Raw genomic sequence first — 19,775 nt, 5'->3', positions numbered from 1 at the left:
ATGACTATGGAATCCGATTGTTTCAAGTATGCTCGGAAGTGCCATAAGTGTCAAATCTATGCTGATAAGGTGCACGTACCACCAAGCCCTCTGAATATCATGAATTCGCCTTGGCCGTTTGCCATGTGGGGCATTGATATGATTGGGAAGATTGAGCCTACTGCTTCGAATGGACATCGCTTCATCTTGGTTGCGATTGATTATTTCACCAAGTGGGTGGAAGCAGCTTCCTATGCTAACGTTACCAAACAAGTGGTTACCCGGTTCATCAAGAAAGAAATCATATGTCGTTACGGAGTTCCTGAGAGAATCATCACTGACAATGGTTCAAATCTCAATAACAAGATGATGAAAGAGCTTTGTAAAGATTTCAAGATTGAACATCACAATTCTTCTCCTTACAGACCGAAGATGAATGGTGCTGTAGAAGCGGCAAACAAGAATATCAAGAAGATTGTGCAGAAGATGGTCGTTACGTACAAGGATTGGCATGAGATGCTGCCTTTCGCTTTACATGGGTACCGTACCTCAGTACGTACGTCGACCGGGGCAACTCCCTACTCCCTTGTGTATGGTATGGAAGCTGTTCTACCTGTTGAAGTGGAGATTCCTTCTCTGAGAGTTTTGTTGGATGTCAAGCTGGACGAAGCCGAGTGGATTCGAACAAGGTTTAACGAGTTGAGCCTTATCGAGGAGAGACGGCTAGCAGCTGTATGTCATGGACAGTTGTATCAGCGAAGGATGAAGCGAGCCTTTGATCAGAAAGTGCGTCCTCAAAGCTACCAGATCGGTGATCTAGTTTTGAAGAGGATCCTCCCTCCCGGTACAGATAACAGGGGCAAGTGGACTCCTAATTATGAAGGTCCGTATGTTGTGAAGAAGGTCTTCTCCGGTGGAGCCTTGATGCTTACAACTATGGATGGTGAAGATTTTCCGTCTCCTGTCAACTCAGATGTAGTCAAAAAATACTTCGCATAAATCGACCCGCTGGACAAAAAGAATAAAAGAGTCCAGGCAAAAAAAGGGCATCCCGACGAACCAAAAAGCAGAAAGAAAAGGTTCGGGCAAAAATTAGGGATAAAATGAAAAGAATTTGTACACCCGGTAAGTCGAAAACCCGCAAGGGCGGCTTAGGCAAAAATGGGTATCCCGGTGGATTGAAAACCCGAAAGGGCGATCCAGGCAAAAATTAGGGATTAAAGCGAAGACTACAGTCTGAGTTGTCTGTACTTCATCAAGCTTTGTCGTCTGCCATCTCGAAAGATGTGATCTGTCCAGTCATTCTTCTCAGAAAGCAAGGAGTTGGGAGGAAAACGGATGACCTGTGAGTTATAACAGAATTGGGAAATAGTGGATGCCGTATTCACATTGCCATTAGGATAGATTTTTTCCTTTTATGCGCAATTACCTCTTTCTAGGAATTGCTTCCCGATGTATCTGCCTCTTCAGGCACATTTTCAATCAATAAAAATCGTTATTCAGATAAACAGCTTTGTTTTTATTTTTACTGTTTTGTTTGCAAAAATGTCCGAATTTTTGATGAGCATTGCATATATAAGAACATGAAGGCTACACAACAATGTGCAGAATGATGAAACATTTGAAAATCATTTTGAATGTTGAGGACACTTGAGCGTATCTTGTCCATGTATCCCCTGGGGGCATTTTGTTGTGCTGTTTTTCGGATTGGCGTCTGCGAGGACGTTTCCTCAGCAGATATTCTCCCCAAGCAAGTTTGGAGGCTATCAGAGCTATGTTCCCCTGCAAAGACATCTGTGGATGGTGCCTTCTATTCTCCAACAGATCTGAGGATTGCCTATTCCCAGCAAGCCTGTATTTGACGTTTTCCTCCCCGAGTGAGGCGGGTTCATCGAAATGTATCTACAGCATTTATCCTATCTGTGGACTGAAGGATATCCCCAGCGGAGTTTACCTTTTCCCAACAGCAGCGCTATTCTTCAACATGAGTGTGAAGTCGCTTTGCCATTCCTCGAGCAGAGTTCCCCGCAGAGTATTTCCCCAAGAGGAATCTCCCCACAGAGTCAGAGTATCTGATCATTTCGGCTCCCTAGCCAGGGTTCATTTGCATTTTACATGTAGTAATCATTGCATCCTCAAATTGCGTAGCATTCCCATTCCATATGGAGCATTACGCCATAAAAAAATTCAAACATATGCATTCATGTGTTAACTTCACCAGACCGTATCCCCGGCAGAGGCGGATCATTTCATTCAACATCAGCACAGCAAGTCTGCTACAGTTGCTCTTAACAGCATTCAGAATCGTTCATCCCCCACAGAGGTTTATTTCCTCACCCGATGGTGACAGAAAGTTTTGTTTTTCCTCAGTGAGACTCCCAGCAAGTGATCAGCCTTGCCTTGACATATCTGAGATGTCGTTCTTGTGATACCGGTAATTGTCATGCTAGCACCCACGTGTGTTTTCTTTGTTTGGTGTCGGTAAACACCATTGTTTCGGTGTCTGTAAACATCGAGTATTTCCCCAGTCATCAGTAAATGTCTGGTCATCTTTGTTTGGTGTCAGTAAACACCATTGTTTCGGTGTCTGTAAACATCGAGTATTCCCCAGTCATCAGTAAATGTCTGGTCATCATTTTTGGTGTCAGTAAACACCATTGTTTCGGTGTCTGTAAACATTGAGTATTTTCTCCAGTCATCGGTAAATGTCTGGTCATTTTTTTTGATGTCGGTAAACATCATCTTTCGATGTCTGTAAATATCGAGTCTCCACCCAGTCATCGGTAAATGTCTGGTCATTTTTATGGTGTCGGTAAACGCCATTGCTTCGGTGTCGGTAAACATCGAGTCTTTCTTTCAGTCATCGGTAAATGTCTGATAATCCCCAACTAGAAATCCCCAGTAGAGTCATCTGTAAATGTCCTATCTGGTTTCCAGTTACAAATATTCGTATCTCCCCGATAAATTTCTCATTCCCAGTCATCGGTAAATGTCTGGTCATTTCTTTGGATGTCGGTAAACATCACCTTTCGATGTCGGTAAACGTCGAGTCTCATCCCAGTCATCGGTAAATGTCTGGTCAACAAAATCAAGATCCCCAGAAGTCGTCGGTAAACGTCTTGTCTGGTATCACCACAAGGATTTTGTTCCTCCCCCAAGTGGAGAGGCCATCGGTAAATGGCCCCGTTTTCTTCGATATCGGTAAATATCGGATCTCCAGTTGCAGCAGCCATCGGTAAATGGTCTTGCTGAGTTGACATCGGTAAATGTCAAGTTCCTTCGAAGCCACCATCGGTAAATGGTTTTGCTTCCTTTCTGCATCAAAATCTGTTTTCCCAGCAGCCATCGGTAAATGGTCTGGCTGAAGTTGATATCGGTAAATATCAAAGTTCTAACCATCGGTAAATGGTCTCGTTTCTCAGAAGTTTGTTTTCCCCAGCCGCCATCGGTAAAAGGTCGTGCTGCAGTTGATATCGGTAAATATCAAGTTTCCAGTTCTCCAACCATCGGTAAATGGTTTTGCTTTTTCTGAAGCTGTCATGCAGTTTGTCAACGGTAAATGACGTGGTTCTTTGGTATCATGTCCAGTCTGTGCAAATTCTACGGTTCTTTGGTATTCAATCCCTGTTTACCCTGAAAGTCTGACAGCCGTTGCTATCATCCGTTCGGGTTCCCAGCTGATTGAATAGGGGCAGCTGTAGCACCTCAAATTTGCACCTATCATTGTACATACATTTTCATATTAGGTCATAGCATATCATGGTCCATTGCATAGCATTGCATTGCTTCTTTTGCCTCAAGTGCAAGCCAATCAAGGAATTAGGTCAAACTGGTCAGGAGATCAGTCAGTCAAGCAAGCAAGCACAATTCTCAAGGAGCCAAGGCCCTAGGGTTTGTCCAACAAGTTCACATGACTTGGAGGTCTATTTGAAGTGTTCAAGTCAAGGGTTGAAGGCTTGGAGATCATCAGTTCATACACAGACAGTCAAAAGTCAAAGAAAGTCAACAGTCAGTCAAAGCAGTGGATGGTGGCCATTCTTGTGGAATTTGGGCACCATGATCAATAATCAAGAGTTCATACAACTTGGGACATCATTTGAAGTCAAGTTCTCAAGGAATTAGGGTTTGGAAGTCATCAGTCAATGAGCAGACGGTCAGAAACCCTAAAAGTCAACTGTTGGTCAACTGTCCATTTAATCAGTGATTTGATGATGGAAATTGGTTTGTGAGAGCTCATTCATGGCCAAATAGTCATCATATATCATGCCAAACACCATCATGGAAGAATTTGAAGCCAGATCATGAATTTCCCAAAACGGAAACTGGGCCTGTAACTGAAACTTGCCATAAAAGGAAAGTTTTGATCCTCAAACTTACATCACGATACAAGCCTCAAATGAATTTTTGCCCAACATGAAAGTTGAAGATCTTGTTCTCCCATTTCCAAAAAGTCATAGAACTCTCAATTCCCATGTGTGGTTGACAAATTATGATCGAATCGATTTCAGAAAATCTTGAACTTCAAAGGGCCATATCTCCCAAACCGTTTGGCCAAATTTGGTGGGGTTTTTTCCTACAAACCACATTTTTTATCCTCTTTCCAAAAATATAAATTTCATGAGCCGAAACATTGCCAATCAAAATGGCATTTTTGAACCTAGCATGTGTAAAATTCAAGTTTGACCAAGGGTTGACTTTTTGAAATATTGATTTCCAACCATTCCCACTATCCAAATATGTTTAGAAACCAGATTTTGAGCATGTACAAAGTCAAATTCGTGCAAGTACTTGCACCCATCATGTAGCCATGCCTAGTTGCTTGAAAATGGGAAGAAAAGTACACTTTTCACCCACCATATCCCACATATCCATGAACCATGCTTTGGGGCAATCACATAGCAGAGTTTATCATCAATTTTCTGTCACTTAGAAACCCTAGTAGCAGCCATCAGTTAGCAAAAAAAAACAACTCTTGTTCTCTCTTGCTCTCAAAAAACTCATTTTCATCATTTTTCAAAATCTGTCAAAAAACTCTCAAAGAACAGAGCCTTGCCTTGCTAGATTCATCATCTAAACAACATTGAGAGCCCATTTCAACCATCATTCCACAACTGGAAGGCCATTTCGCGAACTGTTTTTGCAAGGCATCATCAATGGCAAAGTTTGGTTGAAGCCATACCAAGTTGTTCCGAACAAAGCTAACTTCATCATCCAACCTTAGGGAGCTTAAGGAGCATCTGTTTCACTTTAGCATGGCCGAATAACAACTGTTTCGACACTACTCTTCCGACTTGGTAAATTTCGACCTCTTTGTTTCTTTAAACCATGCTATGCTTATGATAGAGCTTGCTTTGCTGGTCATTCTGAGCTTTGAATCCATAAAAATGGTTGAGTATTTGTGGAGTTATGCTGTTTTAAAGTTTGATGTCCATTTATGTTTTCACATGATTCATCCATGATAGCCCGATTTAGGATAAATGCTTGCTGTTTTGATGTTCTACATGATTAGACGTTTCGATTGGTATATGGCTTGCATGATTTCGTGAAAATTCGTTCGGGTGTGTGTGTTCGGGTTGCTGTTCTGTCATCTTCTTCATGCTGAAATCGCGTACTCGCCTAGCGAGTAAACTGCTCGCCTAGCGAAGGCGAGGAAGATGATCGCTCGCCTAGCGAAGCTTCCAGCTCGCCTAGCGAACGTCTCCAGTTGAAACGCGCCGTTTCACAAGAGGCGCTAAATTCAAATATTTCACTAAACCCTTTTCATTTTCAACATTTATCTCATTTTTGTCACACATCTTTGAAAAATCATATCTCCATCATGTTGGATCCAATTTTAATGGGATTTTTTGCATCATCTTCATCAGGACCTCTACTTTTTTTATCATATTTTTTCCAGAATTTTTGTGATCAATGGTTTTGATTGGTATTAGGGTTTGTGACATGTGCTCATATTTTGTACACTTTGCCAAAACATTTGTGAAATGGTGGTACTTTATCCAATGGCTTCCAAAATTTTTGTGCCCAAACTAGACACACACATGGTGATTTTGGTGTAGAGTTTGTGAATTTATCATTGCTGGTTTGTGAGTTATGATTTTTTGAATAAGGGTGTGACAACTCGTGTCACACCAATGATGTGCAACTTCATGATTTTTGATACCATGCTTCTTGAACTCTGATTGACCCCAAATTTTGCATGAACTTACTCTTGTATGTCTAGTTGACTTGTGAATTTTCTTGGATTTATTTGAACAATTTTCCATTTGTTTGAGATTTTTCTTCCCTGCCTAGTCAAATGTGGACTTTGTGTGACACATGTTCCCATTTCATTTGTGAAATTCTCATGCTTTATTAGATGGACATGAAATTTGATATGTGATAACTAGACATCTCAAACTTGGCATTGGTGTTAATCTCATTCATTTCTCATCTGTTTTCAATTTGATATGATTTTTTGAAGTTGACCCATGCTTGTTGACTTTCTTTGTGCATGCTTGAATTTGGTTTGACATCATGATTTTCATTGACTGCCTTCCACTTGTCCAAATGGGATGAAATTTGACATGCTTACCATGCTATGTGTTAGGAATGATCATGATTTATTTGGTGATTTTTGGAAAATGTTTAGATTGCTTTTGATGCAAGTCTTGCTGTTGACTTCTATGAGCTTCTGTTTGCCATGTTGTGACCTAAATGGTTCATGAAATGATGATAGTGATTGATATGAGTGTGAACCCAATTGGTTTTGTTTCCTAATTGTTTGAACATGATTTTGGATACTTACCCCTTGCTGTCTTGACTTTCTCATTCACTTTTGACCCTAGGCTTGCCCTAGTGGTCCTGTTACTCACCTTTGAGCTTGTGATTTCAGGTTGACCATCAAATGGCCATTAAGACCAATTCTTTTGATTGAGCTTACCCAAGTATCATTGCCTAACCTCTTTGTTTTGTAGGTGGCTTGGCTCACATGCCATAAGCCTTGTGCCTTGCACATCCATGTGCCTCCAATTGACTGTTGGTTTCTGTTTCTGTTTGTTTTGTTTGAAGTTGCATACTAACATCTGCTTGACTGTTTCAGGTGCTTTAGTTGCTTAGTTCCTTGTGAACTTTTTGCTTTGCTTTGCTTGTATAAGCAATTTGCATTGAGGTATGCCTCCTTTACTTCATGTAGTCTGGAAGACCTGGTCTGTTACTTGGCCAGGCAACTGTCTGAAGTCCTCCTTAAGAGGCAATGTTTGTGGATGTTTACTTTTGTCCCTGCATAGAGTCAAAGTCCTCCTAAGTGAAGAGGCAATTGGTGGAAGGTAGGGATATGCAATCTATCCCCCACTATTCAGTGTGTCATCTGCCTTGCTCACACCACTGTGTTGATGCATTGCAGATACAAACCCAAGATCTTGTACAACTGTACAGTTGAGTCAGTCTTAAATGTGTAGAAGGGTTCCCACTTTCTGAACCCACACATTCTTGTCTTGAGCTCTCCCAGGCCAGGGATAAGAGCTGTGAAGTCTTATCTTCACCCACCTTTCATCTGCTTCACCTTAGCCCCTCAATGGCAAGGTTAAGAGCGACATTCACCCAGTTCCAGAGGTTTGTTTGTTGAGGTTGATATGACCCCTTGACTAAAACCTAACCCTTGTTTGAGCCACTTGTTTGTGTATAGCGTGTGCTATCTGTGCTTGTAGGATTGTTTGACTTGCTTCCTGTGCAAGTTAGGATAGTTTGACTTGCTTCCTGTGCAAGTTAGGATAGTTTGACTTGCTTCCTGTGCAAGTTAGGATAGTTTGACTTGCTTCCTGTGCAAGTTAGGTTTAGTTTAGACTTGCTTCCTGTGCAAGTTAGGTTTTACTTGGCTTACTCCCGGTGCAAGTTAAGTGTGTGTGTGGCTTGCTCCCTGTGTGAGCCATACTTAGGATAGGTTGGCCCTTGTGCCATTTAGCTAGAAACCTTAACTTAGGGATGATTTGCATGATAACATCTAGGCTCGAGTCGTAGTCTCCCTAGTTGTGTCTCCCTCTGTTATCTGGTTAGGCTAGTCCTTTATCCCTGCGTAGGGGAACTACATCGCCCTGATCTTCATACCAGATGAAGTATGTAGGCAGGAGATTGAGCTGATCTCTCCGGGCGCCCTTCTCTTTTTTTTGTTTGCGTGGCAACTATTAGGCTCGAGCTCTAGTCTCCCTTTTAGTTTGTTTGTTCGCCCTTTTTCTTTTTGTGTGTGTTGTTTGACAGTTGCTAGGCTCGAGTGCCTGACTCCTTAGCAATTTGTCGCCCTTTTTCTTTTTGTGTGTGTTGTTTGACAGTTGCTAGGCTCGAGTGCCTGACTCCTTAGCAATTTGTCGCCCTTTTCTTTTGTGTGTGTTGTTTGACAGTTGCTAGGCTCGAGTGCCTGACTCCTTAGCAATTTGGCGCCCTTTTTCTTTTTGTGTGTGTTGTCTGACCTTTGCTAGGCTCGAGTCCCCGTACTCCTTAGCATTTGCTGTCTGTTTGTGTGCGTTTGACAGTTATAGGCTGAGTCCCCGACTCCCTATCCATCTGTTGTGTTGTTTAGGTTCGGATGTCAATGTAAGTCCAGTGATTGGCATTTGGGCTCCGCGTTTGCCTCTTTGTGTGTGTTTAGGTTCGGATGCTTACATAAGTCCAGTGATTGGCAGTCGGGCTCCACGTTTGCCTGTGTCTTGTTTGTTTGTGTGCGTGTCAGCCGAGCTACGAATGCTCTGATTCTTCTCTCGTCCGAGAAGATACGTATGCATAGGATGCGATATCCTAGCGAGCATGTGTCGTCTCCCCAGTCCGAACTACTTCGACTCTGATGTCTATGCCTGATAGACTAAGTAGGCCCAGGATGCGACATCCCGCCGAGTTCAGTTTCAGTCAGTTTTCTTGCGTCTCTTTCAGCCAGTGTGTGTAGATGTTTATGAGCAGTGTTTTAGCAACCAATATTCCTTCCTTTTGTGCGTGGATCCCGTAGAGTACTACGGATGCGTAGGGGTGCTAATACCTTCCCTTCGCATAACCGACTCCCGAACCCATACTCTTTGGTCGCGAGACCATGTTCTTTTCCAGGTTTACTTCGAGCGTTTCCTTTCCCTCTTTTGGGATAAATAACGCACGGTGGCGGCTCTGTTGTTTCTTTCTTTTCCCGCCGGTTTTTCGCGCGATGCGACAATATGGATCAAAATGGGAGCAAATTAATCATGGGAAAAATTGAATTAAAGCATACTTAAACGAAAAAAATAAAAAGGAATAAATAATAAAGTTTTTTTTTTGGATTTTTTAATAAAAAATTAAAAACTAAATAACAAAATTAATGAGCTTTTTATGAGGGAGTTCATGTTCAAAACAAACATAATGGTAACAAGAATGAGTAAAAATGATGCTTTTATGAGGGAGTTCAAAATGAGCTTTTTTTACCTAACTGGGTGTGTCTATTGCACCTTCACAAGCACTTTCAGATGAGAAATAATGATCCCTCTACCTTCCTTGAGTTAAAATATGGAAAGAGTGCAAGAATGATTCAATTTTCTTTCTTTCTTTATGATGGATGTTTTTTTATGTGTGTTGGAGCATTGCAATGAGACCTCCTTTTATAGTGAATGGATTCAAATTTGATATAGTGGTTATTGGTATTGTTTGATAGACTTTGGATCAAATATAAAAAAATGGTAAAAAGTAAAAAAGTGCTTTTTATTTTGGTGTTTAGATATATTAAGATTAAAGCAAGATCTATTTACAAAGCTCCAAGCAAAAGTGGTTGAGAAAAGTGATCTTTATGGAAATGACATTTATGGCAAAATAATCCATGAATGGTATGTTGCTTGGATAATAATCTCTTGTATAATGCATCAATGGTTTGTGTAAAACACTCATTATGCTTATATTTAGAAGCATCATAGGATGTAAAGCAAGATCTCGAGGTTTGGCTTTGGTTTGAACATGAAACTTGTCATGAAGATGAACTTTCAATTTGGCATAACATGGTGACTTTCCTTCTTCGAAACTCCTAGCTCAAGTGTGATAAATTCATGCCAATGGTCTCGTTGGGAAGATTTTCCAATCCTCTATAACTTTAATGTTGGACATTTGAAAATATTCAGCTTGGATCATGGAGATAATTGACCATCAACTTTGACAATCTTAATTGTTAAACACTTGGAAAATTTTCCAAGTGTTGAACAATTTTACAACTTTGAGATCTCATCTTCATCACTTCATATCTTCCAATACTTATGAGATCTTTGGTTCATTGTTTCTACAAAGTTGAAGTATGGAACATCATATATAAGTACATCCTTTGAGCATGAAAAATGATGGCTTGAGGAAGAAGTTACAAACTTGTAAAGCGGGCTTCATGAACATGCAATTTCATAACTTGGATAAATTTTGAAAACCCTAGATTTGACATTCTTGAACTTTTTCTTGATCTTATAGATCAAATGCATTCATAAACCATATTTTCATGATTCTTTACTTGAGAAAGCCATGGTTGACCAAAAAATCTCAAAAGTCAAACTTTGACCTTGAGTAGTTGGCTTTCCATCAAATGAATACCAAATCTTCAATGATCAATGAATCAAAATTATTTAGCCAATTGAAGCACATGAATGGATTATAATTAAGAACTTGAGAACCTTGAATCATATTTCAAACCATTAGATCATGTATTGGTCAAAAAGTCAACATCAGAGCAATCTTGATCAAAACCCTAATTTAGGCTTGTTGATCTTGAATGGATGCAATCTTGAACTTGATTATGATCAATGGAAATCACTTGACTATTATGAATGAATGAGAAGCTTGAATTACTGAGGAATGAACATAATCTTGACTAGTCAATCACTTTATCTCCTTAAACCAACACACCTACCTTGTGAAAGAATCAAACAAGACAAAACATATTTTTGTATTTTCATGAGGTTGGTAATGCATAAAAGACACATACATGAGATGTTTGATGTTATGAAAATGATGAAAATGAGAAGAGATTTTAGAGTTAAAAATTAGGGTATGACACCAATAATTATGCAGGAGTATAATGATGATGAAATATACCCCTAACAAATTTTCTCATTGTTAACATGGAATTCTCCATTTATTTTTTGTCATTTACTTATCCAAAACTAAACAACTATAAACCCTTGTTTAGAATAATAAAAACTGTTGAATCCTTATATAAACACAACCAGTATATGAGGATATAATAATATTACACTTGCTAATTGCATATTCATAACACCAATTATCTTAAATGTTGAATTGTAATTCCTTGTGTCGAAGCAGGTTGCTCGACAGGACAAGGATGTGTCGAGTTGTATTAGTGTATCAAAGTATTGAAGCATGTTGCTTCATATAGGATTTCGACTTAGGCCTATTTTTAGTAGTGTTAACTATTTTGGGCTTTTATAGTTTTGGGCTTTGGCTTAGGGAGTAAGATAACCTAAATATATAAACAGAGGGAGTAACCCTTATTCTTGTATGAAGAGAAGAAAGAACTCATAACATTGTATTCACAGAATTTTGCAGTTGCAAAATGAATAAAGAAGTTTTCCACAAACTATGGGCAGAGAGAAAACTCTATAGAAAGTATTCTTCTTCTCAAACCTTCTTTCCTTTCTTTCTAAATCGTTCTTCTCTTTTCATTGTCATTGCGTGGGTGATAACAATCTTGTTCATCAAGATCAATGGAAATTCTCCATAAGTTGTGGTGGATTTTCAACATCTGGTATCTAGAGCTCCGGTTTAAGTAACTCGTGAGAAGAAAATCACGATGACAATGAATCATCCAAACATGCATTTTCCAGCGAATCTTATGATTCTCAAGAACAATAATTATGAGAATTGGTGCAAGCAGATAAAGGTTGTGTTCTGTTATCATGATCTTTGGGATCTTGTGAAGGAAGGAGTAACAACGCTTGCAGAAAATGCGACGAATCAAGAAAGGGGTGCACATAAAGAATTGAAAAAGAAATATTGTAGAGCTCTCTTTATAATCCATCAATGTGTTGATTCAGATAAATTTGAAAAGGTTAGTGATGTAGAGTCAGCGAAAGAAGTATGGAAAATTCTGGAGAAGTCATTTGGATGCGAGGAAAAGGTGAAAGAGGTGAGGTTACAAACTCACAAAAGGACGTATGAATTACTTCAGATAAAAGACAATGAAAGTATAATTGATTTCTTCACTACGGTTATGAAACTGGTGAATCAAATCCAGGTATGTGGAGAAGTGTTAACTTCAAGATCTATTGTTGGAAATATCTTGATGTCGTTGGCTCCAAAGTTCGACCACGTGGTAGTAGCCATAGAAGATTCGAAAGATTTGTCAAAATTGACAAAGGAAGAGCTTCAAGGGATTCTTGAATCTCATGAACAAAGAATTGCTGAAAGAGCTGCATGAAAGTCGAATAGTGATATGGCTTTGCAGATGCAATCAACAAAAGAAAGGAAAGGCAAAGGAAGTTGGAATTGAAACAAATGTAGAGGAGGCTACAACGATTTGAATGGTCAAAATTAGCAATAAGGAAACTGGTCGAATCAGAGAAAACCCTGGAGCCAAGGCAACCAAAGAGGTGGTGTTGCAGGTAAAGGAAGAGGTGGTGGTCAAAAGCCAGATAAGAGTCACATTCAGTGTTACAATTGTCAGAAGCATGGTCACTATTCTAGTGATTATCCAGAAAAGCAGAAGAATCAAGAAAGTTATTCAAAGCTGACGAAACATGAAGCAGAAGAGATGTTGCTGATGGTTACAATGAGAGATGAAGAGAGATTCAAGGACCAGTGGTACTTGGACTCAGGATGCTCATCACACATGTATGGAAGGAAATATTGGTTTGTCAATATAAAGCCCTCAATAAAGAACATGCTGGAATTTTCAAATGACAACACTCTAGCAGCTGAAGGTGTTGGTGATGTTCTGATTATGAGGAAAGATGGCAAGAGGTCAGTAATTTCAAATGTGTTGTACATACCAAGCATGAAGAGAAATTTTTTCAGCATAGGGCAGTTAGTCGAAAATAACTACAAGGTGTCGAACAAAGACAAGATGATGAGAGTTCTCGACTCAAATGGAAGGTTGGTCTTGAAGGCTCCAATGTCTCAGAATAGAACCTTCAAGATTGATCTTAATGTGATGGAGCATAAGTTCCTTGCAATAGCACACTGCAGAGATGAATGGATATGGAATTATAAAATTGACCATCTCAATCTCAAAGACATTAGAGATTTGAAGAGAAGAAGTATGGTTTCAGGATTACCATAAATCGACATTCCAAACGAAGTGTGTGAAAAATGTGTGCAAGCGAAGCATCACAAGAACAACTTCAATAAGGATGAGGGAAGTGGGTCAAAGGAAATTCTTGAAGTCATATACTCTGATGTATGTGGTCCTATCCAGGTGGATTCGATTCAAGGTAACAAATACTTTGTTACATTCATAGAAGTTTTCAGTCGAAAATTATGGGCTTACCTGATCAAGAAGAAAAGTGAAGTGATCGAGTTATTTACCAAGTTTAAATCTATGGTTGAAAGAACAAGCGGTCGAAAGATCAAGATTTTGAGGACTGATGGTAGTGGAGAATATGTGTCGAAAGACTTTGATGCATTATGTGTGAAAGAAGGGATTATGCATGAGGCGGTGCCACCCTACATTCCACAGCAGAATGGAGTCGCAGAAAGGAAGAATAGAACCATCATGAATATGATGAGAAGTATATCAAAAGGCAAGCATCTAACCAAAGAATTATGGGGAGAAGCTGTGTCGAATGCAACATATATCCTGAAAAGATGTCCGATGAAGAAGCTAGAAGGAACCCTTCCAGAAGAATATTAGTCTGGTGTCAAGCCTAGATTGAGTCATCTGAAGGTGTTTAGATCTATAGAACATATACATGTGCCAGATCAGTTAAGAAGAAAACTTGATGACAAGTCGAGTCAGATGATCTTGATAGGATATCATTCGACTAGAGGATACAAATTATTCGACCCAATGAACAAGCAAGTGGTGATCAACAGGGATGTGATCATAGATGAGCTTAAGGAATGGGATTGAACTGAGAATGTTAAGAAGGATTCATTGAGAATCTTATGTGATGAACCAGCTAGTAAAGTCGAAAGAGAAGTTCAACAAGAAGTCAGAGGCGAATCAGGCCCAAGCAAACCTCAAAGAATAAGACGCATGCCTGCAAGGTTGCAAGAATGTGTGATTACATCAGATAATATGGTCAATAAATAAGGTGAGTTGGTACACTATGTTTTATATACAGATGTCGAACCAATAAATGCAGTTGAGGAATTGAAAGATTCAAAGTGAGTGAAAGCAATGAACTAAGAACTGAAGTCAATCGAAGTCAATAACACTTGGTCATTTGTCGAATTGCCTCAAGACAAGAAGGAAATCAACGTGAAGTCGGTATACAAGGTGAAGTTAAATCCCAAAGGAGAAGTGACTCGACACAAGGCGAGACTTGTGGCTAAAGGATTTCTTCAGAAAGAAGGAATCGACTTCAATGAAGTTTTTGCACCTGTTGCTAAGATCGAAACAACCAGGTTGGTTGTTGGTCTAGCAAACATGAAAAACTGGCAGATGTGTCAGATGGATGTGAAATGTGCATTCTTGAATGACCCCTTAGAAGAATAAGTTTATGTTGCACGACCAGCTAGGTTTGTGAAACAAGGCGAAGAAAGAAAGGTGTACAAGCTACATAAGCCCTATACGAACTTAAACAAGCTCCAAGAGCCTAGAACAAGAAGATGTATGGCTTTCTAAGGGAGAAGGAATTTGTAAAGTGAAAAAATGAACATGGAGTATATGTAAGAAGAAGCAAGAGTGAATTTCTTATACTATGTATCTATTTCGATAACTTGTTGATAACAGGTAGCTGCAAGAAAGAGATTGAAGACCTCAAAGGTGATCTCAACAACGAATTCGAAATCTCAGATTTGGGTGAAATTTAATATTTCCTTGGCATTGAGTTCTACAAGAGTGATAGAGGTTTGATGATGCATCAAAGAAGGTATGCAGGTGAGATACTCAAGAGATTTGAGATGCAAGATTGCAACCCAATTACGACTCCAATTGAGCCCAGACTACAATTGTCGAAAGATTCATATGAAGATGATGTCGACCCAACCCAATATAGAAGACTTATTGGGTAACTACGATACCTTTATCTCACAATACCTGACTTAGCATATAGTGTAGGTATGGTGAGTAGATTCACATAGAAGCCAAAGGTATCACATCTAGCATCGGCGAAGAGGATACTAAGGTATCTAAAAGAAACTCTCAATGATGGAATTTTGTTTCCTGTAACTGATGAAGGAAAAGAATGCAAACTAGTTAGATACACCGACTCAAGTTGGTGTAGTAATGCTAAGGATCGAAAATCCACAGTTGGCTATGTGTTTATGCTAGGTGGTGCACCAGTTGCTTGAAGTTTGAGAAAGGAGCCAGTAGTGGCATTATCGTCATGCGAAGCAGAATACATAATTGTTTCCTTTTGTGCATGTCAATCAACGTGGATGATAAATTTGGTCGATGAGATAACATCGAAGAGTCATGGGGCAATTACCATGAAGATTGACATCATGTCAGCTATCAATCTAGAGAAGAATCCGATAGCACATGGTCGAAGCAAACACATCAAAATGAGGTTCCATTATCTTTGAGAGCAGGTAACAGATGATATGATGGATTTAGAACACTGCAGAACTGAGAATCAAATTGCAGATATCATGATGAAGGGAGTGCATGTCAAAGTATTCAGAAGACTAAGAACTATGATGAATGTAGATAACTTAGACACAATGAATTAGGTGATGTGTTAAATTGTGGATCCTTGTGTTGAAGCAGGTTGCTCAATAGGACAACGATGTGTCGAGTTGTATTAGTGTATCGAAGTGTCGAAGCATGTTGCTTCACACAGGATTTTGACTTAGGCCTATTTTTAATAGTGTTAATTATTTTGGGTTTTTATAGTTTTGGGCTTTGGATTAAGGATTAAGCTAACCTAAATCTATAAATAGAGGGAGTAATCCTTATTCTTGTATGAAGAAAAAAAAGAACTCATAACATTGTATTCACAAATTTTGCAGTTACAAAGTGAATAAAGGAGTTTTCCACAGGTTGTGGGAAGAGAGAAAACTCTGCAGAAAATATTCTTCTTCTCAAACCTTTATTTTATTTCTTTCTAAATCATTCTTCTCTTTTCATTGTCATTGCATTGGTGATAACAATCTTGTTCATCAAGATTGATAGAAATTCTCTATAGATTGTGGTGGATTTCCAACATCAAATTATGCTTTTGTGACTTAACTTTTGTGGTTAGATGTTCAAATTTTAATATGTACACGGAAAATTTGATTTAGAGATATGGAACCACGTTATATAGTCCAAGTGTACATTTGATTCTATTTTTGGAGGAAAGGTGTATAATTGATATTTACATGTTTTAGTTGTTAAAAACTAAACATGATTTTGTTTCTCATATGTAATAAAATTTATTGTTCTACTCACCTTTACCCTAATTGATATCATACATAAATAAATTATTTTCAAATAACTTTCAGATAAAATTAATTTAATCCAAATTGATTTGTCTATCCATAAGAAAACACACCTAAGACTTTGTTTGTAAGTTTGAAGTGAAAGGATAGACAGGGCTTCGAAGGAAACATATTTGAAGAAAAAAAATTATCATGTTTTTCTATTAGAAAAGTGTTATGAACTCTCTCTTTAACACTCTCTTAAATATTCACTCTCGTTTAGTGAAATAAATGTGTGTCATTCACTTTTGAAATAGGTTTTATATAAAGTGGTTGTACACACATGTGTTTTGTTCAATAAAAGAGCAAGTATTAAAGAGAAAATTAAAAAAGATAGTGTTCAAAGCATTCATCTTTTATATAAAATGGTAAGTAAATATTTATTGTTAATATATATTTAATTTTCAAATTATTATAACAACAAAGATTATATTTAGAAAATTAATCTAAACTTCTAAAATCCTCCAAAATACACCTCCACTATAATTATTGAGTTATGTAAATTGAAAATTTTATATTATTAATAAAAGATAAAACCCTCCAAGTTCTCACAATCCAAATATCTCAATTTTACATTTGTTGACAAGTTATGTATCTTTAATCAACTTAGGAGCTTCTTGTGATACAGTGTATCATGATGGAGAACTAACATTCTTTTGTTCAAAAGTTTTCATTTTCTTGCTATGTTTTTTCCCCTTTTATATGGCCTTCCATCATAGCTTTTGAAAAAGTACTAATTTGGCAAATTTCACACCACAAACGTTCAACCTTTCTTTCTTTTGTCAACACACTTATCTTTTCAGCTTCCTTATTTGCAGTGTCTTCATTTTTTAATTTTATTGCATTTACCTTATTATCAACCATTGTCTCTGCTAGTTTCTCCTTACTTCAAGATTCAGTTCTACTTTTCTGAACCATAAATGTATCCACTGTATCATTGGCCTTCACATTCACAATTTTTTCACTTTTTGTGTTGCTCTTGCAAATCTTTCTATTTTGTATAGCTTCCTTAGTCTTGTGCTTCTTACCATTTAGATGAGCATTCAAGCCACTCTCACCTGTGGCTTTAATCTCACATAGTGCACAACTCCACTCTTGCTTCGTTTTTTTCTTCAAATCAAATACAGAAGGTTTAGCCTCCGAATTAGCCAATGTCATTGCTTTTCGCTTTGCATTAAAGAGTTCGGGATCTGGCCTAGGCTGCACATACTCAAATAAAACATCACATGAATTGTGTTTATAAATACTTTTTTTTCAAAATGACTTGTTAAGTTCGTCTACGCATTTCCTTGATCAGTGTAATACATTTGAAAATTCTAAAAATGTTGAAAAAACTTGACATGTGCGTTTCTCTTTTGTTTATCAACAACAAGGCGGAAATCCCATATAAAACAACACATACAAAAATTCAATACAAACAATTTTTAGTAGTAATAGTTAATAGAGTGTTAGATTAAGTTAATAGATATATCAAATACTGTAATTCATTAATTAATCATGTACGTAATTTTATTAACAACAAATTTAATCATAATTAATCTTAATTTTTTAGTGTTCAAATTTAGTGTTGTTAGAACACTCGCAATCTTGATTAATAATGTTTAAATTTGTAGTTAATTAAATTCAATTTATGATTGATAATTTATAGTCATTAGCCTATCTTTAAACTCCCTTAAACACATGTGAATCACAATAAGGATTCTCATTCTACCGTGTAAAAGCTCAATTGAAGCTTTTTTTTTAAGAGAATCTTTTATTCATCTTCTATTGTATTCATTGTATTTCATAATTCAGTTATTACACAAGTAGAATATCTGCATTTATAGTGTATTTAAGAGATAACAAACTATCTCTCACATAACCACTTTTCTAACTAATTCTTAACAACTTTTCTAACTGTCAAAACCGCATTGCTACTCTTACATCTCTAATACTCTCCCTCAAACTAAGAGCGGTGAGGCACCCACTTTAAGCTAGCCACGAAGATCACAGAATGTTGCAGAACCAAAAGGTTTGGTGAAAATGTCTGCAAGCTGAAACGCAGCTAGCACATGTTGGATTGTAAACTTCTTGGTTGCCACACGTTCCCGCACAAAGTGGATGTCAAGTTCCACATGTTTGGTACGTGCATGCATGATAGGATTATGTGCAAGATGCACAACACTCTGGTTGTTACAGAGCAGTGTGGGAGGAAGAAACGGGATGTGAAACTCAGTAAGTAATGACTTAATCCATAACAACTCTGAGGTTGAATGAGCCAACACACGATACTTCGCTTCTGCATTTGATCTGGCAACAAGGGTCTTCTTCTTGGAACTTCATGCCACCAAGTTTAGCCCAAAGAAAATGCATGAACCAGACATTGACCTTCTGTCATCCACATCACTTTCCCAATCACTATCATTGTAGGCACAAAGAGAAGTATGTGATTTTGGTTTTGCAGGAAGCAACTTCTGACCATAATGAGCAGTGCCACTAAGATACCTCAGAATCCTTTTTACAACAGACCAATGAGAATTGAGAGGTGCAACCATGAAATGACACAATTTGTTGACACTAAAGGAAATATCAGGTTGTGTAAAGGTAACGTACTGCAAAGACCCAACAATAGATCTGTAATGATGTAGATTAGATATCACATTAGTCCCAAACTTGCTCAGTTTAAGTGATAAGTATATGGGTAGGTGCATCATTAACATTGGGCATGTTGGCACGAAGTAGCAAATCTATGATATACTTGGCCTAAGATAGAAGCATAAACCCCTGAGCAAGATATGTTACCTCAATTCCAAGGAAGTAAGTTAGTTTTCCCAACTTTTTCAGGGCAAACTTCTGATGAAGCTAGTCAATTAGATCATGGATTAGAACTAAGGAGCAGCCCGTGAGAAGGATATCATCCACATACAAGAGTGCATACAACACCGTCCCTTTATGAGAGTAAAAAAATAGGGAATAATCACACTTACTTGATACTGAAATTATGGTATGCATATCCTGAATGTCGCACACAATGTCACGACACCAGGGTCAACACAATGTCACAACACAAATAATATCAGGACTTGAATAAGAGCATGTAAATAATAAAAGTTAATAGTTAACCCAGTTCGTTGCAACGTTACCTACATCTGGGGGCATCCAAGCCAGGAAGGAAATCTAATATAATAGTATTAGTTTGAAGTTCTAAGCAACCTCTGGTTTTACAAACTTCTCACCTAATCACTACCCTTGGAATTTTTATCTAAGACTCTCCTAGA

The sequence above is a fragment of the Lathyrus oleraceus genome, chromosome 4 (assembly GCF_024323335.1).
Source record: "Lathyrus oleraceus cultivar Zhongwan6 chromosome 4, CAAS_Psat_ZW6_1.0, whole genome shotgun sequence".
Lineage (NCBI taxonomy): Eukaryota > Viridiplantae > Streptophyta > Magnoliopsida > Fabales > Fabaceae > Lathyrus > Lathyrus oleraceus.
Note: the sequence above shows the minus strand (reverse complement) of the source record.